Source organism: Camelus bactrianus, chromosome 3 (assembly GCF_048773025.1).
Source record: "Camelus bactrianus isolate YW-2024 breed Bactrian camel chromosome 3, ASM4877302v1, whole genome shotgun sequence".
NCBI classification, from domain to species: Eukaryota; Metazoa; Chordata; class Mammalia; order Artiodactyla; family Camelidae; genus Camelus; species Camelus bactrianus.
Genome location: NC_133541.1, coordinates 57,330,437 through 57,354,175, shown reverse-complemented (window position 1 = coordinate 57,354,175; position 23,739 = coordinate 57,330,437). Strand labels below are relative to the sequence as shown.

At 40.1% G+C, this 23,739-nt stretch overlaps 1 protein-coding gene across 2 annotated transcripts in view; it reads right to left on the bottom strand.

Moving 5' to 3' along the window:
* XRCC4 (X-ray repair cross complementing 4) overlaps positions 1-23,739 on the bottom strand; it is a 291,123-nt gene that overhangs the window by 35,877 nt on the left and 231,507 nt on the right. Inside the window, exon 8 of one of the 2 annotated variants that reach the window (XM_074360326.1) lies at positions 677-22,393. The exons of the other annotated variant lie outside the window; for it this stretch is intronic. The gene's annotated coding sequence lies outside the window, so the exon portion shown is untranslated. Of the gene's footprint in view, positions 1-676; positions 22,394-23,739 lie in introns of those variants that run through there. 2 annotated transcript variants of the gene reach the window in all.

Sequence of the window (23,739 nt, the reverse complement as noted above, 5' to 3'; positions counted from 1 at the left end):
GGTACACAGGCAGGGTCAAGATAAAACAGTTGTAACACAAAGCTACAATGTCAACTTACAGTTGGGCTGGGCCATTTTGTCTAAAACAATTAATCTCTCCCTTAGACCCCACCTCTTATTTTGCCCAATGTCTACCTCTGCTTCATGGTGCCTTGAAGTTAAAAGAATTTATGAAATAAAATTTGTTCTTTGAAGAGAACTTGTTTTTCTACTTCACATAAAAAGAGTGCTACGTAGCTTTTGCTTTTTCTTCCCAAGACTAGACAGGAGCTGCAGAAGTCTCAGAAAATCCAGACACTATTCAAAGATCTCCTACAGGGTTATGAAGCCTTGACTTTCTCAGGAGAATGGAATTGCTTCCTTGGCAAATAAGGGATTGCTGTATATGAGTCATTCACTTATGGTAAGCCCTGATGGAGGTTTTGTTTTATATTTTCAAAGTGGAAAGAGCTTCTTTTTTTCCCCTCATAATTATAACAATATTTTGTGCTTACTCTGTACATATTAGGGAATCTAGAAAGTTAAGAGGTCTTAATCGTAGCTGTGCTAGCCATTACAACCATTTTGTTGCATTTTTCTGGTAATTTTTAATACGCATTCAAACAGAGTTGTTTACCAAAACACTTTTTTGTAATTGTTGTGAAAAAGATAACAAAATCTTACAACCTTTACAATCTTAGCCATTTTAAGGATAGAGTTTATTCACATTGCTTTGAAACAGATCTCCAGGACTTTCACATCTTATACAACTAAAACTCTATGTCCATGAAGCATCAGGTATCCCCACAGCCCATGGTAAGAACCACTCTGTTTCTACAAATTTGACTATTTTAGATACCTCATATAAATGGAATCATACAGTCTTCGTCTTTTTGTGAATGTCTTCAAGTTTCATCCATGTTACAGCCTGTGAAGGGATTTCCTCCCTTTATAAGGCTGAATTATACTCCCATTGTATGCATACACCACATCAAGTTTATCCATTCATCCATCAATAGACATTTGGGTTGCTTCTGCTTCCCAGCTATCAAGAATAGTGCTGCTATTAACATGGGTATGCAGTATTCATATTCTTTATATTTTTAAAAATTATGAACATTATAATGAACTTCTATGAACATAAATATTTGTATCATTAAGAAAATTCCTAGAAGTAGAATTGCTGAGTCAAAGGCTATATGCATGAAAGATTAACCTATATTTCAGAGTTATACATTCACAGGATACAGACCAAACATTATAAAATTCCTTATGATCAAAATAATCATCTTTTCCATGCTTCCTCTTCCTCAGCCCAATGACTGACTTCATAAATCCAGAAGCAAATTTTGAAGTTGTTTTTTGTTTCATTCTCTTGATCACTTACCACGGCAATTCCAGATTACTGGTTCTCAACCATGACTACACATTACAACCACCTCAGAAGCTGTTACAAAAGATGTGGATTTCTGAACTCCATCCCAGACCATTTAAAGCGTAATCGCCTAAGGTGGGGTCTGCCCCTTTTTAAACAATATTTTTTCAATCTCCCCAGGTGATTCTAATAACGCGTAGCCAAACCTGAGAATCACTGTTTTAGAAGAGTGCTATTCAAACTCTAATGTGCATATGAAACATTGATGGATCTTGTTAAAATGCAGATTCCTTTTCAGTAGTTCTGGGGGGTGGGGTGGGGGGTGCCGAGATTCGGCCTTTCTAACAGGTGATGTCAGTACTTTGGTGTGTACACTTCGGTGTATCAAGGAGCTAGATAACACAGGTATTCTTCTATGTAACTACTTTAGAAAATAGGCAGTGACTCCCTGAGATAAAAACAGGGATTTGCTTACTTTCCTTACCTCCTCTCTCCTCTTTCTTTCAGTGTTTGTTATATCACTACTTTCAGTTTTACAACTGGTTACTTTTGTAATTTTAGATAATACAACAAAATTCCAGTTTCTTTCTATTTTGACACTATTTCTTGATACTTAACCCCCAAAAAAGATGAGATAATTAGTATCTCATTTTTAATTCCATCTTTCCTCTCAGAAAATTTTGTTCCATCTTTTGTGAGCTTTGCTTTGACATGTAGATAATCCAGGTAGTTACTCTTCTCTCCTGCAACCACTGATAAATCTGCCATGTTATGTCCTGGGGTTGTCTCTTAAGGTAGAAAGCCCACAAACTGATTTCCCAGGGTTATGCTTTAGTGCAGAAACAGATCTATGCCATGACAAGGGAGGCACTAGGCTCCCAGTGCCTTCTCCGTGGGCCCTTGTATAGGAATCCAGGCCACCCAAAGACTAGTGTTCCTAGCATGAGGGTCCATGAATTCCTTAAACTCACAGCATTTAGTTTGCTTCCTATTTTGATCAAGATTTTCTAGGACAACTTTTCCTCTGGTATTTCTATTCCTTCCCACCTGCACCCCTTTTGTTATTTGTCCTTTAGTTTTTCTACAATCTAAGCCATGTACGCTATTTCACAAGCCACAGATTGTCCCAGAGGCCTATCCCTGGGGCTTGTGGTCTCACTCCCAGAGGCCTGCATGACCTAGGACATCTCTTTACTCCTTTCCTGGGTTGGATCTACTGGTCTCCCCTGCCTAGGTTACTGATCTGTTTTGTCCAAGCACTCAAGTAGCTTCGTAGAGATGACAAATAGGTATAGATGTACAAAGTGTTGGTGTCTTTGAAATTACAGTTATAGAAAATTCTAGGTAGAAAATCATTTTACTTCAGAACTCTGAAGTTATCCTAGTCTCTCTTTTTTGGTGATTTGTGACTTTTTTCTTCCAAGGAGCTTTTAGTTTCTTCCTAAGAATTATTTTATTCTGAAATTTCACCACAATGTGGCTAGGCAGGGGTCTTTTTTCATTCGTTGGGTTAAACATTCAGTGGGCCATTTCAAACCAAAGATTCTTGTCCCTCTTTGGCTCCAGCACATATCTTTCTATTATTTGCTCGAATAATTTCAGCACTTCTTTGCCTCTCTCTCTCTTTCTCAGGCTTTTATTAGTTGAATGTAAGTCCTCTCAATTTGTTCCTCACATTTTCCCTCTTCTGCTTGTTGTTTAAAATTTTGGAAAATTTCTTTGATTTTTATTTTTCTAGTATCTCTACTAAATTTTTAATTTTGGCAATTATATTTTAAATCTCTAATATCTCTTCTCATTATCTCATTGTTCTATTTATTGTTTTGTAGACATAATATTTCCATGAATATTTTTGAGAACAGAAGGATAGTTTTCAAAGTTCCTTTTTGTTCCCTAAATCATTTCAGTTTACTCTAAGGATGCTTTTCTGTTTGCTTCAGAATTTGGTATTTCTCTTTTCATATTGCTAGCTCTACTCACATTCTGGTGATTTCTCTGTTATTAAAACAGGGGGCCTGGGTAGACGGTGTAGGTGTTTCTGCTTTTGTGTGAATAAGTCTGTTTTCCTAGTAGGCCTCTTCCCTTCTTCTAGAATTTCTTCCCAGGGTGGGTCAGGCAGTGCTGACTGGTGAACTCTGACTAAGGATCAATGAAGGGGGAGCTGCCCGTCAGGCGGAGTGCCTGCAAAATGTCCCTACGATAATGGCTTCCCTCCGAGGCACCAACAAGTTTAAAAATGCCGTCTTTTCCCAGTTTATTCAATTGCTTTAGAAAGGAGTTATCATGCTTTGCCTGGGGTTAAAATACCGGCTGCCTGCTCACTGCGTACATGCTGGCGATGGGATGCTGACTGGAAGAATTTAGAACATATTCAGACCTTTAAATAATCTCTTTTTAGCTCCATCTTTCACTCCCTGCTCCATTATGTCTGCTGACTCTGCACCCAAGCCATCTCTGGGGTTTCACAGGGCAGATTAGCTTTCTTCCCCTACAGAGCTATTCCAGGCTGACGATTTCTCTGCCCTTTCTTCCAATGGCTCCTGTCTACTTTTTGAAGTCCAGAAATTAATAAACATCTCACCCTTTAGTCACACACCACCCACTCCCCCGCCACATTCTCTCCTGTCTGTTGTGCCAGGCTGCTGCCTTTTTTGCTTTGCTTTTAGCCATTACTCACCATTCCTTTGCTCTGCTCTCCATCGCAGGGAAGCAAATGATGTGTCTGTGCCAACTGGCTTCCATCTAGGTTCGGCCAGTGGGAAACATGGGTGGGATTTTGAAGGGAAGGAAGAAAGGAGATGGCAGGATTTTTCTCTCTGCTCTTTCTCCCTTGGGCAGCATCTGTAGAAGTGGCTGCATTTCTTCCAACTTGACTAACATCTCCTGACCCCTTTTCCATGGTTCCAGCTCCTGGCACATAGTCCTGGCTCCTGGGCTCCGGCAGTAATGCCTTTTCCCAAGGTCCGTCTAGTTCCAGTGGTCATAGGAGCACCTGGTTTTTTTTTTTTTTTTTTTTTTTTGGTGTTCCTACACCTTCATAAATAGTACCCAAGGTTGAGTTCTCTTTATTGAACTATTTGGCTCAATTTTCCTGACTGAACTCTGAGAGATACAGATACCAAGAGGATATTCTATTCCACATTTCCAACTTTTAATTCAATGAGGTCTTTGAAGAAATGGAAGGCCAGTGTATTGTGTTCAATCTGCCATCTTGAATTAGAAAATACATGCATTTTGAGGTTTTGGAGACATACTGCTAATTTGCCTACTAAAGTGTTTGTATCAAGTTACATTTCAACCAACAGTGTTATGGTACCTGTATCCTGTCACCCTCAAAATGCAGGGGACTGACACTGCTTTTTAATCACTGCATCTGATCTCTGCAGGGGGACCCAAAGAAATTGTCAGGTTTTCCCGGTTCAGAAGGCCTCATGTTTGTGTTGTGCTAACAGCTGGAAACGGTCTCTGAGGAGACAGAGCCAACAGTACTTGCCTAACATCTGATTCAAGATGGCCAGCCAAGGTAGCAAGGAACCCAGAATCCCAGCAGCATGAGAAAGACACAGAAAGCAGCTTTTCCAGTGTCTGCTTCTGATATCTAAAAGAGAGGAATTTTTCTGGCTCTCCAGAAAAATAAAAGTCCCCAAGATAAGTAAGATCGTTGCTGAGATCCAAATTATTAATGCATGACTCAGAGAAGAGAGTGTCTCACAAAAGACTGAGTCAAAGTCAAGTCCTAATGTCCCTGCATCCTAGCTTAGACATTGATCGGAAAAAGTTGCCACCTCTGTCCATGGGGATCTCACACAGATCCCAACCAGAGGTCTAAAAGCAGAAGAAGAGGATGAGAAATATGGAACTTCCGAGTTCACCTTATGAAGTCCTGCATAACTGCAGCATTTACCAGCATCAAATGGAAATTTCAATCTGGAGTCTTGATTAGCCACATCTGGCCATGACTCAGTCCATTTTATGGTGCCTTTGCCCGATATTTATTTTCCCATCAATTGCTAGTAGTCATTCCACTCACCCCAGACCCTCTCTGTGTCTTCCATGTGCTTCGACCTGCACACAAAGCACACTGAAATATGCTTTTTCATCAACTAACTGGCTGTGTTACACTCTTTGGCCTTAGTTTTCTTATCTATTAAGTGAGGCGAAATGATCATGGAACTTCCATCCAGATTTGAGCAGAAGCCATGATGGCTGGGAAACAGGGGTCTTCAGGACAGCAGTTTGGCCAGGGCTTTATATATGTTCAGGGCCTCAAATTTGGCCATTTGATCTGCATTCCATAAAGGCTATTTTATTTTTTGTTTAAAGCACGATTTTAAGTGCTTAAAATGTGATACAATTTCTACTATCCTGTTCTGGCATTTCTCCTTTTTAAAAAAAAATGTTCTAGGAGAAAAAAAATGCAAACTCAAAAAAAGTGTCTCAGATCTCTCTTGATGTCTCAGAGGGTGGGGCTCTATTATTCAATGAGTCTATTCACATCTCTCATTCTTCCTATGGTCTATGAACGGGTTATTGAAGGATGGAGAAGAGATCTGGATTTAGGAAGTGACGAATTGGTGTTCCGACTAAACCCAAATGTTTTGGTGACTGCTGGGGTGGAACCCCATAATTCTGCCAAGTTGGGATTAGCACCAGTGCTGCTTCCTTTGGTGGAGATTCAGCCCAAAATCACGGTTAAGGAGAAATACAGGGAATCCAGTGTACAAGTGGACTTCAATTATTATAATCACCACAAATTGTTTTCAAGGTTTCAAAGAAAGAGAAATGAAAAATCTCATCAAACACATTAACACACCATTTGTAACTGGCCTAATGGACATCTTTGTTGAAAACTATTCCTAATGAGACACATGAAAAGTGGCCCATAGATTGGGCCAAACTAGGCACAAAGATTGTCTCTGAGGCTTCTTGTATGTCATTTCACCACCATCTTCCACACACTTGGTTTCTCATCAGTCTTGTCCATCATAAGCTGTTCCTGTGAACCCTTGGCATCAAGGTAAGGTTCACAAATTATTGTACAAAATAACCATTTATCACTTTCTATAGTCACAAAAGTTGTAAAAATATACTACGTAGATGCTTCATTTTATACCTCAGAGATTTAAATTTCATCCAGTTAGGTCCTTATTAAAGATTAGACACAAAAACATTTAGTGTGACTAGAACATTCCATGTATGTTGTGCTTTTATTTAAACCTAGGTTAAGTTTTGGAAGTCAATTTACTTTTTCAGGCCACTAGAGCATCATGTAGCAAGTAACAAGCAGAAGTCAACGAGGTATGGGGCAGGGTTCTGGAAAACTGGGTGCCTCTCGCTCTCTGCTAACTTTTTGGCTCAAGCACACAAACTAATTTGTCCACACAAGACACCACTTTGAGTTTGCCACTATTAAATGAAGTCTGTTCTCTCAGTGTTCCTTCCTGCTCAGCAATTACCTATTCCAACCCAATCCAATTCTTTGGTAAAGGCTGAAGCAAAAGATAGCAGTGTCACCTTTATGTATTTCCAAGATCAAGTTTGGCTCTGGTATTTCAGCCCACGTAGATGCATGAGTACATTTTCTCAACATTGCAGGTGATGCCAAAAGGCAAAGCATGTTTTGTGGGTAACAAATGACATCTCTGTTTTATAAAAACAACTTCTCTGAGAAGTAAGGCAGATTTTTCAAGGTTTCTGCAGATATCTAGAAATTCAGTCTCAAAGCAAAAATAAAAACCAAGACAAACAATGCAACAAACAAAAGCAAATACAAAACCCCCCAACATTTTCCATTAAGATGATATCCACAAACATAGAAATATCAAGAAAAGCAAGTATATCGCACTACATGGATAATGAGCCCACAACCAGGCAAGGGGCTTTTGGTCTGGCTTTAGTCTCTGATATTGGTGGAGAGTAAATGAAGTTAAGTGACCTACAAAATCCTGTGGGGGAAAAATAAGAACTTCTGGAAAGCACTTCTGCACTGTGGGTTAGGCTGTGGCTACCACCTTCTGTACAGCATCTGCCTTATCTGGTGCTCAGACAAGAAGTACATGGGAGCAGGGCTCATTCTGGAGGAAGCTGACTTCCAAAAAGAGGTTAAGTGGCTGGCTTGAGAGAAGAATGCTCAGCAGCAGGAGATCCAGGATCTGAACGTCAGAGTTAGTGACTTCAGCCTGTTTCATCCCACTGTGACGTGATCTCCTCTCTGCCAAAAGAAAGTGCTGCTGAAATTATCTGCCAACAGAGCAGGCACTCGTGCTATCTGCAATCACTAGGGGGAACTGTGCCCAGTTAGCAGTAAGAAAGAGTTACTTCTCCTGTTGCGGAGGACATAATGAATGGGGTGGGTATGGGATTAATTCTCTTTGGCAGCCATATCCTGGAGGGGAAGGGAGAGCCAGAATTATCTCACAGACAAACAGAAAGGAAAGCAAGTTGTACACCCACTGGATTTAAAATGATAGCCAGTTTCCTTTGTGACGTCTAACTTGAGCTGAGTAATGCACTGGAGAAGTATTTTGCCAGCCTCTCAGAATGTAATATTTAACTCCTTATATTAATGGAGCCTGTGGCATTGTGGCATGGGAAAAATGATACACTGCCAGGTTAAAAACCTAACGAAATTTAAACTGCTTTTATTCTTCTTCACTTTAAAAAAGGCTGGGGCCAAAGCGAGTGGTAACTCCATCTGCTAGTGTGGCAGAAGGAGGTCAAGTCAGAGCTCACCTCCCTGTGGCCATAACATTCACCTGTCCCCCGTCCTCTTATTAAGGATGCTAGGTGATGAATGGCTTTTCACCTTGGTAAACTACGTCGTGCTCACTGGTTAATATTCTGTGTCTCCCAGTAATCTATTTGCTTTGTGGTAGGGCAGGACCTCACTGTGTTCTTGAATAAATAACAAGGCTTTTTACTGTGCTGTGAAACCTCCAATAACGATATAATAGTTCTCTTTAAATTGACTCACTTTTTCTATTGTTTTAAAAGATTATATCACTATTGTAACGGGATAGACTATATTATTTGCCTTAAATAAAGGAGGTAGGTATAAAAAATATATATACAATGAATATAAAATAATGCTTTAAAGTTTAGGTAAATATTGTTTCCTTGTACTAACAACACTGAATGTGTAGTGTAGATACTCTCTCTGTGGAAAAAGAAAAAAGAAAAATGGAGAGAGGGCAGGAGACACTGTAAGAAGGGTCAAATACATGCCAACACTAACTTAAGATCTTCTCTTTTGTGTGATCAGAGGATTGAAAGAAAATTGATTTTAAAAAATCAATTTTTCATTGTGGGATTCAAAGCAGGTCACTGCCATCTCGTGTGCTGTCTCACCTTGGGAAATACTGCAGTGAAGAGTTTTTGTAAACCAGGCCTCAATTTGAAAGAGCATTTCTTGGTGAGATGCTAGTGAGAAAGACAACTTGAGACAGGGGTGGGTGTCGCCTTTCCTCCACAGTCAATCCCACTGAACACAGTATGAATTTTGCACTCAGGTATCTCGAGTGGCTTGGTCTTACTGGTGAGGAGGGATGAATAATTTGAAACAAGTAACTACTAAACAAACCAATGCTCAGTTAAGGGTGTGGGATATCTGAGTCCCTGGGCACACAAGGAGCTTCTGGGCTCCTCTGCATGAATAACACACACAACGATGCTCCTTCTAGGCAAATTAGAAACGAGCCACGTCTGATGGAAGCAGCCCCACAGGGCCCAGGGCATGGCAAGCAGAAGGCAAGTAGAAGGGAAGCGGGATTTCTGCAACTCTTTCTCCGCCCTGCGGAAGCACTATCCGTGATCAAAGGAGGGAGGGAAACCCCACTCAGACTCGCCAAGTATTGGCCCTTGATGCTCTATTTTCCAAGATCTGATGGTGTTTGTTGTGTTGAGTAGGGACTAAGGAGGGCATTAGCACAAAAGCATCCTGCTGTAACAAAGAGTGAAGAAAACCCATTTATGTGTTGAAATATATTGCAAGTGTTCTAAAGAACAGATTTTTATAATGCAAATAATTATTAACATATGAAAGAAAATGTTTAGCTTCTTGTTTAAATCATCATCCACTGGCTTTATACATGTTTTCTAGCAAATCAGAATAGCAACCACCCAATCTTTTGGAGTATGAGGATTGTATCATGCTATACATTCTACTTTCAATGTCTCTAGTTTGAGAAAACACACAATGATCAAAGGCTGCTATTGATACAGCACAGCAAGTAAGCCAATTTGGATTTTATTCATCACTTCATCCATAGACATTTAAAAAATAGTAGTGTGTGTGTATATGACACATTATTTATTTAGTCTACCATACTAAATGTGCATGTGGATTTACAGGCTCCTTACAATAAATACTGCTACCCCCAGGGGCCTAAGACCTACTGGTTGGGAACCACAGGGTAGGACAGGCTTATGATTGATGACAACAAGGAGGGCCTGGGGCACATCTGCTGGTCTTCCATTGCTTTTGTCATCATGACCCTCAGACTTTCTTTCTGACACTCCGCACTCTGATTTGTTTACTGAAAATATTTTCTGTATAAACTTCAACAAGTTGGTTATGACTTTCCACAGTGGAAAGATTTTTTTCCATGCTAAAAAATGAATTCTGTTTTGAATAGAGACTTGAACAACTGGGAGAAAAGTTGTTTTAAATTCAAGATGCACCAGGGCTACTACTGCATTTAATGCTACGTTCTTCTTTAAGCCAGGTGGCGATACGTGGTTGTTGGCTGCATGGCTCTCCATACCTTGGTGACCTACATATTTAATAATAAATGAAAGCACAAGGATTTCCTGCAGCTCAAGTTACAGCGGTTTCCCTTGACATTGTTCTCACAACAGGCCAACAAAATCTACCAATAAAGTTATTGTTTGTTGCACAAAGCAGAGCAAAGCAACACTGTACACTTCTTTCTGAGTGCCTCCTGGAATTTCAACTCATTTGTCCTAGCAAATGTTGTCAGAACTTGTGATTCAAAACATGCTTGTGGACTTCAGCCCCATGGCACTTCCCTTCTCTTGGGTCTGCCTCATGTGTGACCCAAAGGACGGTTCTGACCTATTCACAAGTGTTCTCCAGCCTCTCCTGTGTCTGTTCCTGCAGGCATGCCCCCCGTCCCCCCCATCAGCAGCGCCCTCCTCTTATCAGGGCACAACTTTCCAATAAATGAGTCTAGACTTGTCTACATGGACTCAGAGCCTAGCCAGTTTCAACCCCACTGTACCCTGGCTTCTGCCCTGGTTACCCCATTGAAAGTGCTCATGTCGTGGTCACATGCCACTTCCATATGAGCCCAAAGGTCACTTTTTGGTTCTCAGCTCACTTGGCTCTCTCAGATGCATCTGACATGTTGACACTCCTCCTTTGAACACTTTCTTAAGTCTGTTTCCATTGTATGGGTTTATTTATTCATTCAGGAAGACTTGTTCCAAGTACAAAGACTAGAACAGTGAAATAGAAAGACTGAGTTCTTGTCTTTATGAATGACAGTGTGAGAGGAACAGAGAGGCAAACACGCAGTTACAACAGAGTGTGCTAAATATTACGGTGGGGAAAACTCGACGTAAAGAAAGGACTTCCGAGGAATGCCTATCAGGATGTAGCAGGGCAGGGAAACTTTCCGGAGGAGGTGAATCTAACTCAAGACTTGAAAGATGAATAGGAGGGGAAGAGAATGGAGGGAATGTAGTGAGAAAGGGGACCCAAGACAAAGGGAAGAGCAGATGCAGGGGCTTGGAAGTGAAGAGAGAACACGGAGAGGTGGATTAATTCAGTGCCAGTGAAACATAGGGTGTCTCGGGGGAAAGGATAACAAAGGAGAAAATGATAACAATGTCACTGGAGGGAGGAGGAATCATATGACAGGCCCTGTAACACAATCTAAGAAGACTGGACTCTTTTAGGCAGTGGGGAGCCATTGAAGAATGTGGAGCTGGAAAATGATTAAGTGGAAGAAAGGACTGAACTAGGGCAAGGTTAGAGGAAGGAAGACTTCTTAGGGATCTGTGGACTGACCCAGGCAACAGATGGTGGTAGTGTCGGTGGAGATAGAAAGAACTGGTCATTACACAGGAAGGAACAGTATAATTTGGTGATTGGTTGGGAGCTAGGACGGGGAACAACATCTGTCAGGGAGACAGAAGAGTCAACAATAATTGTGATAAAGTTGGTGCCTTTCACCAATTTGGAAAACATCCAAGTAGGAACAAGATGTGGCTAAAGCAAGAAGGGAGAGGATGAGTTCTGTTGAGCTAGCTGACACTCTTCCCAAGCAGAGACACACTTAGACAGGCAGGCAGTGGGGATCCTGAAAGGTACTGGCTCTCCTCTGTCTCTTTCATGTTTAAGCAAAGGAAGGAGGGAATAATGATGCTGTCTCTGTTCCTGGGACCTGTCTCAGGGAGCATGCCTGAGTGACCCATGATGCAAGATGTGCAGAGTGGGCATGACATGTTTCTAGGGGGTCTCTTCCTTTCTTCTAAGTGGGAGGACGACAATGCCCACAACAGACAGACAGACAGACAGAAGCCACCGCTCAAGAGCCATGACTCTGAGAAATGGGGTATCAGGGACTCTGCAACAAGAATCCGATACTTAGTGCCAAAGATCACATAACCTCATTGCAACACTCTCAGCAGTATCCTTTAAGAGGCCTCAGTGGTCACAGAGGGTAAGTTTAGGGGAAGCTGAAGCAGCTCTGAAATAGGTAAAACCTGAGCTGGGGGCTCTTGTCTTTACTCAGGCTCCTGGCAAGGTCTTGGTGATATATCCAGGTTTGAGATCAGCAAATCAGACCAAATTGAAATGAGTCAGATTAAATGTAAAGGAAGGAAAATATTAGCTTTCTCATCTTTGTTGGCTTGTGCATTTTCTTTTGTATTTTAGTGGTGCATACCATTTGCAGTGGAGGTCTTATTTCTTGCAAGATCATTGCTTTTGCAATCCTATCTGGAGTAATTTGTAAAATTGAAAAAAAAATGAGGAAACATAGTTCAGTCACTTCTAAGAAACCATTCAAATTTCTATATATTTGTTTAATGCTGATACCTTTCTAACACACTTAGTTGAAATATTGTGCCTCTCTGTGCTGTGAGCAGGACAAAAATGAAAGAATTCAAATGTTGCGGTGCAAGGGGACCATTTTTCTGTTTTCAGCATGAGTTTTCCAGTTCATATTCACATTGCTTCTCATCTATCACGTCCTCTGTCTCTCTCCACGCTAATATTTTATATACCCACACAACCTGCCTCGTCAAAAAGCTATCAGTACACTATCAGTGGAGGAGTCTGTTAGGAACGTCCAGAAAATCAATGAGTTCTTTTTTAATGGAGGTACTGGAGGTTGAACCGAGGACCTTGTGCACGCTAAGCATGTGCTCTACCACTGAGCTATACCCTCCCCCCAGAATTAATGAGATTTTTTTAAATGGACTGCCCAGAAAATTCTATTTAGTGTATGTTTAGGGTTGAAATTTCTTCTACAAATGAGTAAATTTCTTCTAAGATAAGGACAATGGCAGGAGCTGTGGGATTATAGCTCTTTGGTGACCTGGATTTCTATATGCAGAGTCGGCTCAGCTTCACAACAGGGCTTTGCACAAGGATGGCCAACTCCCTTCTGCGGTATTAGTCATCGTTGGCCACATCAGGGAGTGTGCAACTCAGTTTACAGGATTGTTCCACGAACCTCAGGGGAGTGTTTAGTTAGTCACCAGCAACCAGCTTTTTGTTGCCTCCTGCATCACACAGTCCCCATCCTTCTTCTGTGACCGTTTTGGCAAAGATGGAAGCGGCATTTTAACACTAACTATTTAACACTAGCTATTCTTGTGCACCAGGCACTGTGCTCAACGCTGTTTTGCATGATCTCATTTCATCCTCAGAACCACCTGCAATGTGGGATTATTGGCTGCATTTTTGAAATGAAAAAACTGAAGTTCAGGGAGAGGAAGGCATTTCCCAGGGGTCACCCAGAACTAGGGTTTGAACTCAACTGTTTGATTCTTGAATCTGTTTTCTCAATCACTGGATCAATGATTTGCATATTTTGTTCCCAAAGGATGAGGGGGCCAAGTTCCAGGATCCTACCCTAACCAAGCAGCTCTTTTTTTGTTGCTTTATATACTAAGGTTCAATGCAGAGCTCATTGAAATAAGAGTCCACAGACATGTTTAAAAAAACAGTTAGAAGCTCCTGCATTTGCTCTGTTGTCTCTGGGCAGCATCTGAAGCAGCCCTACTGCACAGAGAACCCAGAAGTGCCCGTGCTGTGCAGTCTAGGGCCACTAAATGATGGACCAAAAACAAGTCCCACTGATGGATTACCAAGTCTAAAATCTTATGTCAGTAACTCTAAGTTAGATCAGTGTCAAACTGACCATATGACAAGACAAAGGGTAGCCTAGTACAAGTTAACTCCCTCTATCTTGGACATCAATTTATTAGCTACCTTGTCATTCAGGAATGTCCCAGAACAAGAGACATGGGCAGGTATATTTTGTTAGTGAGGAGGACAGAAACAGTGGGGACTCAATGAAGAGCTCAGGAGAGATCAAGTGGGACAGATGGAGGAAAAAGCTGTCTTTTTTTCCCCCCCAAAATGGGCTAGTCCTACATAGTAGAAATTAAAACAGAGAGAGAAAGAGAGAGAGAGCAGAGTTTATTTCATTGCAGAGTTTATTTTAAAGGAAATTAATGAAGTTTAATTTTTTATAGGCCACACTAAGAAAACACATTATGAGTCTCTTTATAATTTTTCCTATACAGTTCGACAGCTAGAAAAATATTACTGTCTTCCTTCTAGAGACAACTTTCATTTCACAATTCAGAAAAGATGTGAGAATTTACTGTACGGCATGAAAACGTTTCGGAATCAAAACATCACTATTATCTACCAGATAAACGAAGCCCACATCACAGAGAAGTAATGTACATAAACCACAAACACTCACCAAATCTTATGCAATGGGATTTGCTGCATGAGACTGTGCTTCAAAGTTCTGGGACACCAAAAGGCAGAAGCTGAGGAATCTACTACTTTGATGCTGCAAGTAAATTTTTATACCCCAAGAAGTGAGACCTAGAGCAGATGTATTTTTCATTCTGAGAAAACCAACCCAATTCTACAAAATAAAGTAAATACCCTCTGTTCTTGGGAAAGAGGTAATAACCTGGATTCAGACACTTTAGACCCAGAGGTCCATTTAGTCACAGAAATCAAATTTGATCTAACAGACTTCTCTTTCTCTGCAGACACTTTTTGGGGTGGGAGAGGGCAGATCCAGGACAGAAAACTTTTCTTTTGAAAACTTTTCTTTTTTCTTTATATGGATTTTTGCTGCTTTACAAGAGCATATCATTGTTTATTGTTAAGATCCTCTCAGAGCAAGCAGGTGTGTGAGTGCGTGTGTGTGTGTGTGTATGTGTGTGTGTCTATACAAAATGCATGTGTTTATATGTTATTGTTCCCAAATGACAAGATCTTAGTATCAGAGAATCTGAAGACTGCAGGAAAGCTGGGTATGTCTGAACTTGACGTTTTGTAAAAGGTTCTTGACTGGGCCATACTTAGTGCAATGAATGACTTAAGAGCCACAATTTGGGTGAAATATGCTGATACTGAACCATTGGCCTGCTGAAGTATATACATTAAGGCTGATTTTGAGGCAGGGCTTGGAGCTTCCCTTGGAGAATTAACACAATCATCCTGAAAAGAGAGGTCCTGGGAAATACAGTGAAGGGCCAGGAAGGTGACTTTAGGATGGGGGGGGGACTTCTTTTTCTCTCTGAGCCTCATGATGATTGGGCCAGGAGGGGAGACCTGTTAGAGGAGACTCCCACGGAGGGGCGTGCATACGTGTGTGCTGGAGGCTATGTGTTGATAAGCTGGTTAAGCAACGTTACTGGTGACTTCCTAGAGGTCTGGCTATGTTAATTAAATTAGCCAATGTGGTGCATTTTCCTTGTATAACTGCCAACTTTTCAGGCTTTCAGGTAATCAGTATTGCAGTGTGGAGTGACCACTGAATTTACCAATATGGAGTTCACTGGAGAGCTTGACAAAGACTTATTTAAAGTAACAGCCTGGTCTCTGCTGGGCTGTGGGGAATCAAAGAAGGTCTGATGCCACTTTTTGGGGTAGAGCAATATGGTGGGGCAGCAGCAGCTTAAGGAAAGTCATTCTAGGGAGATAAATGAATGAGCAGTGGCCCACAGACCACATAAGGAGCAGAGATGTAAGGCCTGAGCCAGATAGTTGGCTGCCATGATAAATGATGACCAGGGTGGACCTGTAGAGAGAAGAGCCCAACAGTCACATGAAGTGAAGGCTCAGATCTTTATTCTGGATATTTAAAGTTAATATCAACATGAGAGTGCAACTATCTCTTCAAGAGAGTGATTTAATTTCCTTTGGATATGTACACAAGTGCGATCTCTGGATCATTAGGTATTTATAATTTTTTGAAGAACCTCCACACTGTTTTCCATAGTGGCTGAACTAATTCACATTCTCACCAACAGTGCACAAGGTTTTCCTTTTCTCCACATCCTCACCAACACTTATCTTTCACTTTTTGAGGAAAGCCACCCTAATTGGTATCTTATTATGGTTTTGAGTTGCATTTCCCTGGTGCCTAGTGATATTGAGCATCTTTTCATAACCTGTTGGGATTTGTATGTCTTCTTTGGAAAGATGTCTATTTAGGTTCTTTGCACAATTTTAAATATGGTTATTTAGGGTTTTTTTTTTTTTTTTTTTGCTATTGAGTCATAGAAATTCCTTAAATATTTTGCATATTAATCCCTTATCAGACATATGACTTGCAAATATTTCCTCCTATTCCATAGGTCGCCTTTTCATTATCTTGATCATTTCTTTTGCTGTGAAGAAACTTTTTAGTTTGATGCAGTCCCACTTGTTTATGCTTTCTTTTGCAATCTGTGCTTTGATGTCAATTCCAAAAATTTGTTTCCAAGTCCAACATCAAGGAGCTTACCCCCTATGTTTTCTCCTAGGAGTTTTATGGTTTCAGGGCTTACATTTAAGTCTTTAATCCATTTTGAGTTGATATTTGTCTATGGTGTAAGAAAAGAGTCCTATTTCATTCTTTTGCTATGTGGTAATCCAGTTTCCCCAACACCATTTATTGAAGAGACTATCGTTTCCCTATTATGTATTCTTGGTACTTTTGTTGAAAATTAGTTCATTGTAGCATTATTATTTATAGTAGCCAAAATGGATATACACTATAGGTCAAAAGATGAATGAATAAAGAAAATACACACACATACACACACACAGACAATGGACTATTATTCAGCTTTTGAAAACAAGGAAATCCTGCCATTTGCATCAATTTGGATGAGCCTGGAGGACATTATGCTAAGTGAAATAAGTCAGACACAGAAAGATAAATATCATATGATTTCACTTATATGTAGAAATAAAAAAAGAAGCCAAACTCATAGTAAAATGGTGGTTATAATAGGCTGGAGGGTGAGGGAAAATGGGAGATACTGATCAAAGGGCATACGTTTTCAGCTTATAAGATGAATACATCTAGAGACCTAATATACAGCTTAGTGATTAGAGTTAATAATAATGTTTTGCATACTTGAAATTTGCTAAGAGAATTGATCTCAAGAGTTCTCACTCAAGTTATTTTTTCTTAGGTTGAATTTATCTAATCACTCAGTTTTATTCTATTCATATTTTTGTTTTTATCTTGGCACTTTTGGATATTTCTGAACAATGCAACTGGCAGTGAGTCTAGGAGATGGAGTTTATTGTTTCTTAATGGACACATGTCTCTAGTTTGTGAATTATGGGCCCAAAATGCAATGATAGCTCTGAAAATAAAAGCCAGGCACAAAGAAGTTCGCTTTTAATCTTCACATAGGGCCCTAAAACAGTATATGTGCCTTAGCCTTCTGGGACTAAAGACATCATGCTTTCCCACGACCCAAAATAGAAAATCATTCCACTGTTCCTGGGACAGCATGGAACACACACTATGTGAAGGAGTCATAAAATATTTCACTTGTTTTATCTTACTGTTTCCTCTAGCTAGTTCCCTTTATTTTGGCAGGAGGTGGGATGTGATGGCCTACATTAGTCTCTTCCATGTCTAATTCCCAGATTCTGGGACACTAGTTTTACTTTCCTACTTAGAAACATATAAACTTTCGAAAGTTACCCTGAAAACGTTGCACTGAAGGCAAATATCCTGTCAGTTATAATGTGGTCTGGAACTATTTCTTTGAATAAGATTTCCATTGCCTTTTAAGCAGATCAGTCACATGAAGCAAACTTACAGTATAGTAAGTGGTATTTCCTGAGGTGATGGATCTCCCGCCTAATGGCCTCTGAGCACAAGTCTCATGAACCTTAATGTTTTTTGCACACAAGCCTGCAAATGCCCACTGCAGATTTTACCAAATCAGCTTCCTTCTGTGTACAGGGTTTGAAAAGTCTAGGCAGGCAATTCAAACAAAATTGTGTTTGCCTCTCTTCACTTTTTTTTTTTTTCCAAGCTTATACCCCTGGGTTTCTGTTAACACTAAAAAAAAAAAAGATATTTAAAGCCGCACTTCAGCCACCTTGTAAAATGAAAGAGTACATTGTACAGGCACCAAAGGTACACGTCAGTGCTTTTATCAAATTCAAGGTCCTGCTTGGCTGCACTAATTGGAAACATGTGTTGAAAATGCAAGACAGGATTTTCAGCTGTTCTCTAATTAAATGGAATAAAATGAGGACTAAACCTCACCTTTCTTTATAAGACAAGGCTTATAAAAAAATGATCTTGAGTAGGGATGCCCGCTCCTGTTTCAGGGCTCCCGGGACTTGGCAGTTGTTTTAATGTAGAAAACAGTTTCAGTGATTCTATGATATGATTTAGCCATATTCATAGAAGGGCTGGTTGCTTCTCTGATAAGGAGATGAAGGGAAGTGATAGAAAACCTAATTATTTTCAAGTGCATTGGAAGATAGACTCATGAAGATTTTTAGATATCCTTATAAAGTTCAGTTACACAAAAATCATGAGTGAGGTGGAAAAAGTACCTCCTCATGCACTTGCCCCTGAAATCTGTGAAGAAACAGTGGCTAATATGTGTATTTACTAGAAAGACAGTGAGAAATACTGTCTCACGTTTTGTGTTGAAACTTGAAAACAGAATATAATTTGATTTTTTTAAAAAGCGCGAGTTCTGCTACTTTATATTTGGGGAAAAAATAGTCTGTAGCTTTAACTGTCCTGGGATCAAACTCCCAGGGAATAAAAGGTTAGTTCACAATGTCTCCTTTCAGGATTTAAGCCCCTCTTTCATGATGCTTTATGTTATTTAGCATCCTTCGAATGGCACCAGTGTATTGAAATGCACTCCATCCCTCCCCCAACAAGGTTTGGATCCAGAACTGGTACCTTTGTACAAAGTGCTGAAGCCTTAGGAAATAAATGTGAACATTGCTTCCAACAGCTTAGTCGCAGCTACAGCCACCAGAAAGAGGTGCAAGAAGTGAATTAATGAGGACAGTGGCAGCAATTCCTCCAAAGGTGTATACAAGCAGCATTCTCCAGAAAACAGGAATGTCAAAGCACGGCTGAGAATGTTCAAGAAAGGACGATAGTTGCACAAGAGGCTTAAAAATATCCTGAAATCACGCTGAGAGGAAATGATGAAACCACTCCTGCTTGTACCAAAGCCCCGGCCCAGGCATCAGAGTGGGGGCTCTGTTTGTTGTGGGCGGGTTGTCACTCTATCAGGAGTCTCTCAACTTCCCGAGACTGTTGGAAAACTTGAATCGGTGGCAGTATGAAGTGGATTTTGACAATTTTCCAGACAGGCTGGGAAGAGCATCAGGGAGTTACATAAACTGCAAAGAAATGGGAGACCTCTGGGTGCCTGTGGTTATGCCCTTATGCTGCCCTCCGATTCCCTTTCAAAAGCACAGATCGAATCAGGTCACCCCTTACTTCCCTTACAGCTGTTCATTCAGGTTAAAGCCAGTAGGTAGCCTGCCCTACCTTCTCAGCCTCGTGGTTCATCTTTTCTCCCCCTCCCTCCACTCCAGCCACAAGGCGCTGAAGATGCCACGCTCCCCCATTCCGGGTACGTTAACCACCTGGCAATCCCGTAGCCATCCTAGAATCCAGTTCAAACTTCTGTCTCCTCTCTCAAGTTCCCTTGGCCACAGACTCTTCTCCCCGTACTCTCCCGACAAAATAAGAGCAGGCTGATTGTCCTTATGTCCTCTGAGCATCCTGGGCTCAGCTCTTTTACAGCACTTATCACCCATCCTGATTGTGTACAGCTTTGCCCTCTCCTTAGTGTAGACTTCCGGACGCTGTGAAACAAGAGTGATATCTTACTCGCTTTCATATCCCCAGTGCCTGGCAGGGTGCTTAGCACAAGGTGTTGAGTAAACATTTGATGAATGAATGAACACATACACGTCAGGACTTGCGTACTTCCAACCACAATTTTGTGTAACCTTAAGGTCCCATGTCCCTGTACTTAATCTGAATTTCAGAATCTTGGGATTTTTAAGATTACTGATGCAAAGGATAGTGAAAGCAAAAACACCACTGGGTTACTATCAATGAAAAACTTCAATGTTTGCTGATTGTAGGCAATTATGAAAGTTACTGATGTTATATACCATAGGTTAGGGCTGTAATGGAAAAATCAAATGAAGATAGAAATGCCCTTCAGAAATGTCAATATTTTATACAGAATTCCTCAAGAAAATACTAGTATTTGTTTTATTACATATTTTCTCTCTCTCTCACCTGCCTCAAATATCATAATTCTTACAGAACACAGAATTCTTACTAAACAAACACAGCCTTTGGATGATAGATTGTTGCGTACAAAAATCTGTCTCCAAGTCAGAAGTTTGAGATCCCAAATCATAAGGAAAGATAACCAGTGATGGTCAATACAGAAGACCTGCAATTTTATCTTTTGAGGGAGAATATGAATAAAGGAACTAATGAGTGAATATATGAACTTATTTAAAGCTCTGGGATAGATTTTCTCTTCCCTAGATAGGCACTTGAACACGCACTTAAAATGTTTTTCTCTGGAGTTCTTCATTTTTTATACCTCAATGGCAAATTCACCCTCTTCTGATAGTCACATTATTTCTTTACATAGTTCAATACCTTCAGTCAGGTCTTGGTTTGCCGAGAAGTCATTCCATTTTAAAAAAATGACATTGCAGGTATGGTGTCGGAGGGTAGGTAGTATTATTTTAACATTCAACAGTAGGGAAATGTTACATGAAAATATGTTACATGACTAGGAACAATTAAAAGACAGAGAAAATAGCTGAGTGGCTCTGTATGAGAAAATGAGGGACACGGGGAAACTGAGTGGAGAGGAGGGAAGGAAAGAGGAAGGCATAGACAGCATGGCAGGAGGCTGGACCCTATGGAGACAAGTTGTCAATGGGAAACTCATGAGCAGAAAAGCCAGAAGACTTTAAAGAACCGAGTTATGGTAAAATCAAACTAAACTGCTCATTTTGCCTCTCTTTGACCCAAACCTGCAATTAATTCTGCTATACACAGTGATTTCTCAGTGCTTTTGTCATGCAAATCAAGGAAAAGTAGGCGAGTCCCATGGTGGAGTTGGCAGGGAGTAGGGAAGGAAGAAAATTGGGGTCAATAAAATGTGAGACAGCCCAGTAGAAGCAGGAATTCAGAGCAGAGGTAGTTGTGAAAATAAATCCTACAGGAATTCACAAAAATCTTGCAAAGATCACCTGACTTTAGAAAGGATGAGGGACAAGTAGCCTGAGCTAATATTTCAAAGATGGTCAGGTTAACTGTTTAACTTAAGTCTCAGTGTATGGATAAGAAAATTCAAGTTCATTTGTTTATTTTTGCCTTGATTTCTATTGCCTGGGTAGACTGACCTAGGAGAACATTGCTAAGATTTATGTCAGCGAATGTTTTGCCTGTGTTTTCTTCTAGGAAATTTATAGTGTCTTGCCTTATGTTTAAGGCTTTAAGCCATTTTGAGCTTATTTTTGGGTATCATGTGAGGGAGTGTTCTAACTTCAATTTACACGTGGCTGTCCAGCTTTCTCAACACCACTTGCCGAAGAGGTTGTCTTTTTTCCATTTTCTCCTTTGTCAAAGATTAATTGATCATAGGTGTGTGGGTTTATTTCTAGGCTCTGTATTCTGTTCCATTGATCCATATGTCTGTTTTTGTGCCAATATCATGCAGTTTTGATTACTGTAGTTCTGTAGTATAATTAAACTTATAACCTTTTGCACAGTAAAGGACACTATAAACAAAAAGTCAATCTACGGAATGGGAGAAAATATTTGCAAATACTGTCAATGACAAGGGCTTAATTTCCAGAATATACAAATAGTTTATACAACTGAATAACAAAAAAACCCAACCCAATCCAAAAACAGGCAAGAGATCTAAATAAAAATTTCTCCAGTGAAGATACACAAACGGCCAATAGGCACATGAAAAAATGCTCAATATCACTAGCTATTAGAGGAATGCAAATCAAAACTACAATGAGGTATCACTTCACACCAGTCAGAATGGCCATGATTCAAAAGATCACCAATGATAAATGCTGGAGAAAGTGTGGAGAAAAGGGAACCCTCCTACACTGTTGGTGGGAATGTAGTTTGGTGCAGCCACTATAGAAAACAGTATGGAAATTTCTCAAAAAAGTAAAAATAGACTACCATATAATCCAGCAATCCCACTCCTGGGCATATATCTGGAGGAAACTCTAATTCAAAAAGATACATACATCCCAATGTTCAAAGCAGCAGTATTTACAATGCCCAAGCCATGGAAACAACCTAAATGCCCAACAATAGATGACTAGATAAAGATGTGGTATGTATATCTGTATACACACACACACACACACACACACACACACACACACAATGGGATACTACTCAGCCATAAAATGAATGAAATATTGACATCTGCAGCAACATGGATGGACCTGGAGATATCACTTATATGTGGAATCTAAAAAAAAAAAAGAGACACAAGTGAATTTATTTACAAAACAGAAACAGACTCACAGACACAGAAAACAAACTTACGGTTATCAGCGGGGAAAGTGGGTTAAAGGGATAAGTTGGGAGTTTGAGATTTGCAGATATTAATTACTATATATAAAACATAAAAAACAAGGTTCTACTGTGTAGCACAGGGAAATATATTAAATACATTGTAATAGCTTATAATGAAAAAGGATATGAAAAGGAATATATATATATACACATATGTATAAGTGAATCACTATGCTGTATACCAGAAATTAACACATTATAAACTGACTATACTTCACTTTAAAAAAAAAAGAAAAAGAAAACTCAGGTTCACAGAATCTGCCCAGAGTTAGACAGGTAACAGCTGGCAGACACAGAGTAGAAATTTGGCTTAATCTGGTCCCCAAACCCACATTCTTAATTCCTATTTATTCTATTCTCAGGCTCCAGCCAGAAGACACCAGACTTTTGTGCCATGTATACTCTAAAAGGTATTACAAATGTAAAATTTTCTCTGTATGCTATTTATGTGAATGGTTTTGGTCAGCTATTGTCAAAATATGGTTATACAGCAAACTATCCTAAATCTCAGTGGCTTTAAGTAGCAAGCAATTATTCTCAAGCTCACAGTCAGCATGGTTGACTATAGTTCAGTTTATCTAGACCAGGTGGCTCTAGTAAAGATTTCAGGGTATTAGTGAGTTGGCTCCATTGGGATTCAGTTCTACTCTGTATCTCATCAGGGCCCCAGGCAGGAAGGGCAGCAGCTACCTGGGGCATGTTCCTCTCATGCCAGAGATCAGAAGCTCCCAAAGGGAAAAAAAGAAACATGTAATGCCTATTAACTCCTAGGCTCAAAATGTGTATAGTGTTAGTTCATCCACATTTTATCAGCCAAAACAGATCAACTGAGTGGTGGTGGTGGACAGCAAATATTTATTGACAATAACTTAATCTTCTATAGTAATCTAATTACTCCTCTTTAAACTTAGTTCCTTGGAGAGATATACTCTATTATCTCTCTTAAGGAAGTGGAACAAGATTGTTTCCACTATTACTCAATAGGGGCTCTGGAAAATTTCACATACTTGAATTCCCTAAGTGTTTGCAAAGCATAATGACAAAACCACCACTTTTAAGCCAACTTCTCCCATCATCACTACCACCATCTTGTCCCAATAGGGATTCTAGAAGTCTCATGAAGTTTTCAATCAGATCATATACGAGAAAGAGAGAATGACAGAGAGAAACCCTTTTCATTGCCTAAAAATGCTGTAAATTGAAAGTAGCCTCTTGACTATTTGATAAGACTAAGAAAAA